Source organism: Bombina bombina, chromosome 1 (assembly GCF_027579735.1).
Source record: "Bombina bombina isolate aBomBom1 chromosome 1, aBomBom1.pri, whole genome shotgun sequence".
NCBI lineage: Eukaryota > Metazoa > Chordata > Amphibia > Anura > Bombinatoridae > Bombina > Bombina bombina.
This window is the reverse complement of record NC_069499.1, coordinates 1475434470-1475447588: the sequence shown is the minus strand read 5'-3', so window position 1 is coordinate 1475447588 and position 13119 is coordinate 1475434470. Positions and strand designations below refer to the sequence as shown.

The 13119-nt window shown below is 38.9% G+C and overlaps 1 protein-coding gene across 1 annotated transcript in view; it reads right to left on the bottom strand.

Moving 5' to 3' along the window:
• The window catches only part of CDC42EP4 (CDC42 effector protein 4), a 46836-nt gene extending 42405 nt beyond the window's left edge, over window positions 1–4431 (bottom strand). Inside the window, exon 1 of the mRNA XM_053706992.1 lies at window positions 4306–4431. The gene's annotated coding sequence lies outside the window, so the exon portion shown is untranslated. The remainder of the gene's footprint in view (window positions 1–4305) is intronic.
• Between the last annotated feature and the right edge of the window lie 8688 nt (window positions 4432–13119).

Sequence of the window (13119 nt, the reverse complement as noted above, 5' to 3'; positions counted from 1 at the left end):
ACAGAAACACTACCAGATGGGCTGTATAAATGCATAATCTACAAAACATTTATGCAAAGAAAAAGCTAGTGTACAATGTGCCTTTAACTTATAATATCTGTTTGGGAAAAAAACTAACAGTTTCTAAACAGTTAAATTAACATTTAAATATGAATGCAGCACCCCAATTAGACATTTTCCTCAAATGCTGGCATCCATGTCACATAATTGGCATTTAACTAAATGAATAATTTGATAATAAGTGTAAATTCCGATGAGTCACCAAAGATACATAGATAATTAACTTTTGGAAGAATTGGACTCTGCCTAAAGAGATGAACAGGTGGTAATGAAACTTTGTGTTCTGTACAATTATGCAATAAAATTATATGTTAGAGTGGATTTGCATCATAATGACTATGATGAAAAAATGAGATCAACTAGAGGGCTGATACACATTTAAACTCTCTCAGACATTATATTTAGCTGCTGCCTTACAATTTCAGATTATATCTTCTTATTTCTGTTCTTTAATATGACAAGTACAACGGAGGACCCTAACACCGTTAGTAACCCGTACAAACAATGCGGCAGCAACAAAGCAAGTCATTGATATCTAGAACCCGTATGTTAGTCCATAAATCACCTATTACCCTAAGATGTACGAGGGTTACCCCCATCCCTCCCAAAACAGCATTTAACAGATGAGTGGATGGAGAACTGGGCCTTTGTGTTTATTTATACGCATGGAGAGTCAGAAGATCCCCATTTAGCAGAGCCAATAGGAGACACAAGAATGTATCCTGCCTCCCAGTCGGCTCCTCCCTGAATCGCACAGCCTTCCCCAGCATCTCCTTCCATTATCTCTAACTTGCAGCAGGACTAGGTACATCCAAAGCAAGTTTACAAAATAAACCAATCAATCTCAACAGAAATCTCTCAACACATGTTGACTAGTGTATAATTGTATAGGTATTTTTCATAACCTCCAATCTCTAGCTCCCTATAGCACCATTACGCAGGACAACCCCCATAGCCTCAGCACATGCTGCACATATACCAGTGTTCAGCATTTCCCAGCCTAAACCCCAATACAACGGTATTGATCAGAATACCCTGCACATGTCCCAATGTACACTGACATCTGTCAGCTCCTCATAGGTCCCATATGCTTTGCCATTTAGTAGTATCTGTCTGTTTCCCTACACGTCCCATTTTCAGAACAGTTTCTAAAATCGGTTACTTGTATCTACACCAGTATAATTCAGCTCTGCTAAGTATTTCCAGAGACACCTAAGTCAGTATACCAGCAACCCCCACAACATCTGGAAATCCTGAAATGTGAGAATTGTCCTTCTATTAACTCTAAAGCAGATCTAAGTAAACTCAAAACGATCACAATTTATCCTAATGTAAGGACAGATTATATTGCAGATATTAAAAAACAAAAATAGTCTGTATAAACTTGTTATGACTAGCAGGAAAAACATTTACCCACCACTAGCTTTAAAAGTGACATTTATGCAGTCAACACGTCAAAAGAGTTAGATGGGGGGTGAATTATGAAGTATTGAGGGGCAAGTGATTTGGTGTATATTTGATGCAATGTAATATAGAAGTCCTAAAGTTGAACATTCAAATGTTCTAAATGCGTTCATGCCCTCCCCACTGATATACAGTATATGCTTGGTTCTTTCAACATCATTTACCTTTCTTTTTGTAATAATTTCTGACTTTAATAGACAATATCACAAAGCATTTTTCAAGTTCAGTCCCTACTACAGATAAGTGCACCTCAGGTTCACATATCTGTATTGATAAAGTACATCCCAGCACCAGAATAGTTTAGACTGCACAGTTTATAAACTAAAACAGTACTGTATATCTCAACAACCAGTTCAGAGAACAGCTTACAGGACTGAACCACATTGGATATCCATTGAGCCTTTGGATCTGTGCATGCAGTGTATGTTAAACACGATAACATGATAGGGACGGTCAACTCAAAAAATGTGTTACTGTTTAAAAAGATAGATAATCCCTTTATTACACATTCCCCAGTTTTGCACAGCTAACAGTTATATTAATATACTTTTTACCTCTGTGATTACCTTCTATCTAAGCCTCTTGACAGCCCCCTGATCACATGGCTATTTATTATTATCTATACAACAAAAGAAAAGGGGGCGCCCTTGAGAGTATCTAATAAAAAAATGATAATATGTGGTATATGAGGTAGCTCATATGTTACCAATAGAAATGCACCTTTCAGTATAAGTGATGATACACTGATTCAATAGTAACTTGTATATATATTGTGAATAGAGTAAATAGATATTAATCTATACAATTGATAATCACAATGTTAATAGGACAGTTGTATCTCACTCAAAGATAGCGATTATTGGGTGATAATGATCACTATATTTTATTAAAGTGATTTTAACTTTTACTAAAAACACTTGCTGCCTATGAACTGGTTTTTATCTGAGGATATAACTGACCTAAAGACCACCGAGAGGACTATTGCATGCTGCATGCCACTAGTTAAGTCTGTTGGGTGACTGAATTAATCCCAGCCTGTCTCTATAGCATCATTGGGGATGCTTCACCAAATGTGCGTTCAAAATCTTATACTACTATCTGGTGTGGAATCACTCTAGTCATACAATACTAGGCCATATAGGCTTTTTTGTGTTTTCTATTTTACACAGACCCTGAACAACTCGAGAGGCCGGTCTGCTGGGTGACTGTTATAGATCCCAGACTGTGTCATTTGCACCAATTGAGGTGCTTCAATACATGTGAGTTCAACTATATAGTAAAATCTACATACATTTGGAAACTACAATATTGGGCCATGTGGCGCATCTGTCTCTCTTTGATATTTTAGATTATTTATTATTATCTATTGACTTGCATCTTAGCCAATTAGTGCAGTGTCATCCACAACTCCACAAAGTGAGCACAATGTTATCTATACGGCACACGAACTAGCAGTCTCTTGTTGTGAAAAGCTAATAAAAAAAAAAAAAAAGAGGTGATGAGTGGCAGTCTGTAGTGGCTTAAAACAGGCATAAATTTAGAGGTTTAAATGTTATAAACTATATTAATATAACAATGTTGGTTGTTCAAAGCTGGGGAATGGGTAGTAAAGGCGTTATTTATCTTTTTAACAAATAACAATTCCCTTTAACTAATCCAGGACTAATGAAAAGTGTTTGTGTAAAAAAAAAGGATAGATATATATATATATATATACACACACACACAATTTATATATGTGTGTGTGTGGAGGATTTATGGAGTCATGTATCATGTAGAATTTTTTTTCTAAAAAAGGACAGAGAACTTTCAACCATTACAAATTGTATTGACACACAGCTTAGAACTCAGCTCAAGAAGAGAAATCAGTAAAACCCAGAATATATATATATATATATATATATATATATATAATACGTTTGCTGAGCTCCCACTATACAAGCAATATCCAGTGAGTTCATAATACAGTACCAAGCATCCCATCCAAACACAATACAGTCTGGTAAGAACTAGCAGGTAGCCCGTCCAAACAACCCGTCAGAAATACCAGTACCTCTCTAGATACCCTTTGCTCCCCAACCCTTGCTATCCAGTATAACAACTCATTGTCTCCTAACGAATACCACCCAGCTAAGACCCCAGTATACAATCAACCCAGCCCAGCCGCAGTGTTACCTCATATACCCTGCATAGTACCAAGTAATTCATAAAATCCCATCTAGCATCTCCCAACTCAGCCCATGTATTCACTATTAGTTGCCAACACACATTGTGACAGTCAGTACCATTCAAATCAGTCACACTACGTAATAGTTGTCAACCTCCTAGCACCAGTATTGTACTGGTCATTCCCTATATCCCAAACAATATCACACACATTAACAGTCGCCAGCCTTTAATATCCAACATGGTACCAACAACTCCCAGTATGCCAGCCAGTGCCATCGAGATCAGAATCATATATATATCTCATTACTAACTTCGACCTCCAATACATATATATCAATATAAGTTAACCCCTTACAGACCGACATATTGGGTCATGCCCATGTTACGAACATCTCTATGGATTTATAAACCCATCGGTTGCTAAAGAGTTTTACAGATCGCTGCCAAGTAAAGAGGTACAGCACACTTTAAAGTATAGTGAGTCATTAACCATATTTCTGCCAACAACGCTGATCCTAGAACCTTGACAAAGCAAGGATACGATAGAAAGGCACTGCAACGGGTTAAACTACGGTATGGCCTCCAGCACAGCATTACAACACACGTTCTAACCTGCGAATGCGTCACTCCAGAGTATTGAGAGTTATATCCATACAGGGCACCTATGCCAGTGTCGTCTTCGTAGTTCCCCCGCCGTGTGACTGACTGGCAAAGCAAGCAAAGACACACAAAAAAGACCCGCACAATGCAAGTACCACCCACCACAGTGTGCCCCACCTACTCAAGAAGGCCACGCCTGCTCTGTGTTATCATTGGCTGCAAAGCAACAACCCTCTCATCACTTTTCAATAAGCCCCGCCTACACTCGGACTTGATGTTTCACGCTAATCCACGCCCACCTAGACAGGTCACGCCCTGGCCCTGCTAAATTCCTGTATTCGATAAAAACCCTGTTACAGCGCATTGCTATTGTAGCTCCACCCCCTCAAATGAAACTCACGCCTGATAATGTCCCTTATTCAGTGAGTTCCGTCCAGTCATTCTAGCCGCGCCCGCTCATACTCTGCTACAACCTGAAGAGACCACCCACTCATCTGGAGAACCCGCCCATATATGTAAATCCCGCCTTACAGAGTGCCTCAGTGACTCTGCAACAACAATAGTCCCTAGTAGTAGTGCGGCGATTGCACATCAAAGTATGAGTTACAGACAAAACGGAACAGTCACAGATTCATTAGCATCAACTGCCCGCTGTTAGTTTCACTCTAGATACGTTTGTGTTTTACATTTCACATTTGTTCTTTTACCACCTTTGCTCAGATGCGATTCCATGTCCACTACCTGTTTCATAGTTACCTTTCCTCCAGTAGTCTTTAGGAAATGGATACTTTCAGTTGAGGAGATGCACTGTCTGTGACCCAAGGCTTTAGGTTGGCCAAGTGTAGTAGTGTAAAGATGTTAATCCAGTTTCTAGGCAAACTTTAATTTAAGTGATTTTAAATAATGACCTATGACTTGTCACAAGAGCAATAGTGACAAAACACATTTAAGTGGGACATTTTAAGAAGATACCAATGCTTTAAAAGCTTTGGTTATTAGAAAGGTGTGCAAAATTGTGCACAGTAACAAATTCCAGTAAATCAGTTTATATCAGTTTTCTGTTTTTTTTTTTTTTAAATAAGGCCCTTATTCAAAAGCAAGCAAGATTGTGAACTTGTGGCAAAATCTGCTTGAAAAATGTAAAGGGATAGAATTGGTAAAAAAAAAGAAATGTACATGGTGCATAATACTTTCATTAGCAAAAATGCTTATTGTAAAAGTTATTACGTTTTTTTTCAGTGGCATACGCACATATCCTGTGAACGTCCATGCACCCGTATTCAAACACCAAACCTTATCAGAGAGTCAGAACTGGCTTGTATGTCACAAATTATGGGCTAGATTACAAGTGGAGCACTAAATTATTGCTCTCCCGCAAACAGGCAAATTTGCAGCGCAATAATTAAATTATTGGTTAATTTTTTAAAAGTGCCCCAATTGCCCTCAAAATAGAGGGCATTGTAATTTTTGATTAAAAAAACAACTGTACTGGGCAGTTTTTGGGGTCTAAAGTTTGTGGGAATGGGGTGTTAGAAAAAAACGGCACTGATAAGTGCCTTTACATAGCGGACTATGGAAGTGCTCTCTCGTGAGCGCAATGTTTCCTAGCAATTCAAGCTTGCGTTCGCATTGCGATTTATGTGTAATATCAGCGCACATTATCATGCACTGAATCTGGCCCTATGTCTTCAGAAGCAATACACACCACCGCCAGCTCTCTGAGAAGAAATGGCGGTCGATTTATGAAGCAGTGGATGCTGCTTCCAACCCACTCCGCTTCAGGTCCGACTGAAGCGGAAGTTAAGAAGCAACGGTCTTAAGACCACTGCTCCTTAACTCGTCCACCACCTCTGAGGCGGCGTACAGCAATCGGTACGATCGGATTGATTGACCCCCTGCTAGTGTCCGATTGGCCTCAAATGTGCAGGGGGCGGCATTGCACAAGTATTTCACTAGAATCGATGTGCGGCAGACATTAGTAAACCGGCCCCATGGTGTTTGAATACTGGTGCACAGGGCCTCACAGGATATGTGCGTATGACACAGAAAAGCAGTAATATCTTTTACTAGAAGCGTTTTTGCTAATGAAAGTATATTGCAAAAATGGTTATACTTCAAATTAAAATGAACCATGCACATTTCATTTTTGACCTTTCTATCCCTTTAAACCATTCATGCATGAAATGTTGCAGGGAAATATATTCTTGTAACATTTTTAACTTCAGGCCACCATTTTGGCTTGCAATGCCATTCAAAAGGCAAGTGATTACGCAAACACGCTTGTATTCTCACTGCAAATCTTCGTCATGCACTTTCCTGCAAGCACGAGCGGAAAAAAGTACTTTATTCATAAAGCGTAATTTTATTTTTGGACAATCTTGTTTATGTCTCCAGGCACATGCAGGATCCCTGAAATAGAAAACAATTACTGAAAATTAAAAATAAAATAATTAAAAAAAAAACAACTGAAAGAACGCCCCCTTAACGTTAAACACACTCTCAAAGGGACAGTAAAGTAAAATATTTATTGTTCAAGATGTAATGCCAGCCATGCAGATATTTTTCACTGTTTTTGGGATTGTCCTAAAATTGCCCAGTTTTGGGCAAAAATCAGCTTTTGGGTGAAAACAGCTCTACTTTTAGAGTTTTTTATCCAACCACAGGATGTTTTAATTTTAGTTAAATTTCAGGGTTTATATAAAAATTTTACCCTAATTAAAACAATAATATTTCTAGCGCGTAACCTTATTTTAAGAACTTGGAAAGGACATTTGGCTCCTAAGTTCTCAGATCTTAAACAAGCTTTGATAACACAATGCACGTCAGATCAGTGTGGACTACAGAATCCTAATGACACACAACTGGCTGCGTATTTTAAAAAATGGACTGGGTTCAATTACACCCTTCCTGAGATAGCACAAATTCAACTCATGAAACCACTGATAAATTCTACTTATGTCCTATTGAATATATATGCTGGGCATCTTCCCAATGCGTGGTTAGGCTAATAAAGGATACCCCCAATTGCTTTTCCCTCCCCTTTTTTTTTCTTTGCAAGTTGTCCTTTTTTTGTAATAGCTTTTCATTTTTCAATGCCAATAATCCTTGATTCAGTACCCGGGTAATGAATGAATGCCCTAATATCTAGGTTACGTCTTTTTATATACTTTTGTTGTCTGATGATGTATTCTTTCTTTTATCCGTCACTATTGGATTTAATAATAACATAATTAAAGAAGGAAATGGTTTAATATAAGTTAAAAACACCAACAGTTCGGATACAAGAAGTTTAATATACTTTGTTTTGTACTTGGTTTACTTATTTATTATCTGAAAGTCTATATTTTTATTTTGTCCAGCGGAACACCAATTATATGTCTGATATGCTGTACCCACTGTTGGCTCTAAATAAATAAAAAATATATATATAAAAAAAAGGGACAGTAAAGTCAAAATTAAATTTTTATGATTCGGATAGGGCATGCAACTTTAAACAACTTTCCAATTTACTTTTATTATCAAATTTGCTTTGTTCTCTTGGTATTCTTTCTTGAAGGCTAAACCTAGGTAGGCTTATAGGCTGATTTCTAAACCCTTGAAGGCCGCCTCTTATCTCAGTGCATTTTATTAGCTTTTTACAGCCAGACAGTGCTAATTCATGTGTGCCATATAGATAAGATTGTGTTCATTTCAGTGGAGTTATGCATGAACCAGTGCTAATTGGCTGAAATGCAAGTTTGTAAAAAAAGCACTGAGATAAGGGACAGTCTGCAGAGGCTTAGATACAAGGTAATCACAGATGTAAAAAGTGTATCAAAGGGACATGAAACACATTTTTTTTTTCTTTCATGATTCAGATAGAGAATACAATTTTAAAAAACTTTCCAATTTACTTCTATTATTTAATTTGCTTCCTTCTCTTGTTATCCTTTGCTGAAAGGTTTATCTAGGCAAGCTCAGGCGCAGCAGAGAACCTAGGTTCTAGCTGCTGATTGGTAGCTGCATATATATATATCGATTGTGATTGGCTCACCCATGAGTTCAGTTAGAAACCCTTACTGCATTGCTGCTCCTTTAAAAAAATGATGCCAAGAGAATGAAACAAATTAGATAATAGAAGTAAATTAGAAAGTTCTTTAAAATTGCATTCTCTATCTGAATCATGAAAGAAAAATTATGTGTTTCATGTCCCTTTAATATAAGTGTTTTTGTTTTCTTTTCAAGCGCCTATTAAAAACTTGTTGCCACTCTCATGAATATCAGGCAGTGTATTTTCCTTGTATTTCTTTATGCATTTGTGTGAGGATACATTTGAAAATATGTGGTCTATCCCTAAAGGATGTTTAAAGGACCAGTAAACACTATAGATTTGCATAATCAACAAATGCAAGATAACAAGACAATACAATAGCATTTACTCTGAATTTCAAATGAGTAGTAGATTCTTTTCTAACACATTTCAAAGTTATGTATATTTCCACTCCCCCTGTACCATGTGATGGCAATCAGCCAATCACAAATGCATATACGTATAGTCTTAGTTCTTGCACATGCTCAGTAGGAGCTGGTGACTCAAAAAAGTGTAAATATAAAAGACTGTGCACATTTTTTTTAATGGAAGTAAATTGGAAATTTCTTTAAAATTACATGCTGTATCTGAATCATGAAAATGTAATAAAACCTGAGTGTCCCTTTAAGAAGCACACTTCAGCTCTATCCATACTGAAAATGTACTCTTTTCATAGTTTTATCTGTCATTATTTTAAAACAGAAAGGCCATTTAGCATACATAGCTAATTGCATAATCCTATAATTTAATTTGACATACACTATATAGATAACACTAACTCCACTAACTCAGTAATATCATTAAGAGATAATCAATTAGCAAGGTCTGTTCACTGAAAACAATACAATTAGTACTGCAGATGCTCTGTATGAGACACCCAGCCTGGTACTAACCTGTCAATTACATAATCTGCTATTCATAAAGTATAGAATGGGGGTATAAAGATTAAATCTCATTATTTTTGGACAGTTTTTTTAAATTTAGGTCTGTGGTGAAACCTGCCACTTGCACACCTTATAAATTGTGTCTTCAGAACAATACATGATAGATAAGCACCTGGAGGCTGAATTAATTTATATCCTATTAGTTACTACTAATTTATATAAATCTATTGTTTTAGTTTTCTCCTCTGGATTACATAGTTGCCAACATTTGAAAAAAAATTCCAGGGACACTTTGCAGCTATCAATTACCTGCATGAAATATTTTACCACACCCCCTGCCCTAAAGTACTGCCCACTTTGCCAAACCCACATAATTAGCATAATTAAGCCCCGCCTATTATATGTAGCATTTGTTTCAATATATAGCCATACTAAACAGGGAGAAATCTAGAGCAGCTAATAAGGAGTTATATCACCAGCAGACAGATGGGTTATATACATCCTGTACAAACAGCTGGCACTCTGGCCATACACATTTTCCTGCCCTCTGCTGCAGGAATGAGCAGAAAATGCTGACAAAGTGTGGGATTTTTAGTTGTGTGATGTGAGGCTGAAATGGGCCATATGTTATGCAGGGGGGGGCACATAGGGGCCAGACACTGTGAAGGTGGGCATATGGGGACAAGATATTATGCAGGGAGAACATTGGGGCCAGACACTGTACAGGGGACACACATGGGGACAAGATATTATGCAGGGAGAGCATTGGGGCCAGACACTGTACAGGGGACACACATGGGGACAAGATATTATGCAGGGAGAGCATTGGGGCCAGACACTGTACAGGGGACACACATGGGGACAAGATATTATGCAGGGAGAGCATTGGGGCCAGACACTGTACAGGGGACACACATGGGGACCTGATAATATGCAGGGGGCACGTGGGGACCAGATATTATGCAGGAGGGAACATAGGGGACAAACATTTTGCAGGGGCACATTAGGGACCAGATATTATGAAGGGAGGGGGGCATATGGGGGCCAGAGTGTAGGGGCACATGGGGAACAAGTAGCATGCACATGAGGGCCAGATATTATGTAGAGGGGGCATGGGGATAAGATATTATGCTGGGTGACACATGGGGCCAGATATATGCAGGAGGCAGGCGCACATGGGGACCAGATATTTATCATGCAGGGTTAGCACTAAGGCGCAAAAGATTATGTAGGGGGGATGGGGGCTAGATATTATGCTGGGTGACAGGGCTATATAATATTATGTAGGGGGGATGGGGGCTAGATATTATGCTGGGTGACAGGGCTATATAATATTATGTAGGGGGGTGGGGGCTAGATATTATGCTGGGTGACAGGGCTATATAATATTATGTAGGGGGGATGGGGGCTAGATATTATGCTGGGTGACAGGGCTATATAATATTATGTAGGGGGGATGGGGGCTAGATATTATGCTGGGTGACAGGGCTATATAATATTATGTAGGGGGGATGGGGGCTAGATATTATGCTGGGTGACAGGGCTATATAATATTATGTAGGGGGGGGTGGGGGCTAGATATTATGCTGGGTGACAGGGCTATATAATATTATGTAGGGGGGTGGGGGCTAGATATTATGCTGGGTGACAGGGCTATATAATATTATGTAGGGGGGGGTGGGGGCTAGATATTATGCTGGGTGACAGGGCTATATAATATTATGTAGGGGGGATGGGGGCTAGATATTATGCTGGGTGATAGGGCTATATAATATTATGTAGGGGGGATGGAGGCTAGATATTATGCTGGGTGACAGGGCTATATAATATTATGTAGGGGGGATGGGGGCTAGATATTATGCTGGGTGACAGGGCTATAATATTATGTAGGGGGGGTGGGGGCTAGATATTATGCTGGGTGACAGGGCTATATAATATTATGTAGGGGGGATGGGGGCTAGATATTATGCTGGGTGACAGGGCTATATAATATTATGTAGGGGGGATGGGGGCTAGATATTATGCTGGGTGACAGGGCTATATAATATTATGTAGGGGGGGTGGGGGCTAGATATTATGCTGGGTGACAGGGCTATATAATATTATGTAGGGGGGGTGGGGGCTAGATATTATGCTGGGTGACAGGGCTATATAATATTATGTAGGGGGGATGGGGGCTAGATATTATGCTGGGTGACAGGGCTATATAATATTATGTAGGGGGGATGGGGGCTAGATATTATGCTGGGTGACAGGGCTATATAATATTATGTAGGGGGGGTGGGGGCTAGATATTATGCTGGGTGACAGGGCTATATAATATTATGTAGGGGGGATGGGGGCTAGATATTATGCTGGGTGACAGGGCTATATAATATTATGTAGGGGGGATGGGGGCTAGATATTATGCTGGGTGACAGGGCTATATAATATTATGTAGGGGGGATGGGGGCTAGATATTATGCTGGGTGACAGGGCTATATAATATTATGTAGGGGGGGGGGGTGGGGGCTAGATATTATGCTGGGTGACAGGGCTATATAATATTATGTAGGGGGGGGTGGGGGCTAGATTTTATGCTGGGTGACAGGGCTATATAATATTATGTAGGGGGGGGGTGGGGGCTAGATATTATGCTGGGTGACAGGGCTATATAATATTATGTAGGGGGGATGGGGGCTAGATATTATGCTGGGTGACAGGGCTATATAATATTATGTAGGGGGGATGGGGGCTAGATATTATGCTGGGTGACAGGGCTATATAATATTGTGTAGGGGGGATGGGGGCTAGATATTATGCTGGGTGACAGGGCTATATAATATTATGTAGGGGGGATGGGGGCTAGATATTATGCTGGGTGACAGGGCTATATAATATTATGTAGGGGGGGTGGGGGCTAGATATTATGCTGGGTGACAGGGCTATATAATATTATGTAGGGGGGGGTGGGGGCTAGATATTATGCTGGGTGACAGGGCTATATAATATTATGTAGGGGGGATGGGGGCTAGATATTATGCTGGGTGACAGGGCTATATAATATTATGTAGGGGGGATGGGGGCTAGATATTATGCTGGGTGACAGGGCTATATAATATTATGTAGGGGGGGACTGACAATAGACACACTAGAGCAAAAAGTCACCTTCAGCTATCTTTATCCAGCTGGTGAAAACCTAAAATCACCTTTGTGGCATCTGATTGAGGATTGTGTTAGCACATTATAATGTATTCATGTCAAAGTTTTCCTTTTTTTCCCATACTGGACCCAATTTAAGAACTTGCTTTGAAAACCTCATGTTTAGCTCAGATTTGGTTTGGCACATAACTATTTTAAACATTTTGAACTGTTTAAGTAATAAAGTTAGAAAAAAGGCCAGAGTTGTGTATGATTATAATATATACTGGACACTGGTTAAATGTGAAAAACTAATAAACAGGTTATTCTCAACCTTTTTAATGGCATTTTGCAGAGATTTTAACTGACCTTGGAACTTTGGCAAGTCAGAAGACAGAGTTAGGTAACAAGAACAAGAGGAAGGACAGGCAATTTTCACCTTTCCTTTCATTCTAATGAATACAATAGGGTACAGCAAATGATCTGTTACTATTATACAACCAGCATATATAACAAATAAACTGTATATAAAAGTAGATATTTTTCAGTTAAAAGCTTCTTAATTTTTGAATTACCCCTGATATTAGCAAATAATCTGCCACTGTTATATACAGTTTATTTTGTTATTATCTGCTGTTGGTTCTGTAATATTTTGAATGTAGTAAAGGTTGTAGCTTCATTTATTTGTTAATTAACCCTGTTATTAGCAAATCATGGCTACCTGGGTAGTTTATTTGTTATTTAATTACTTTA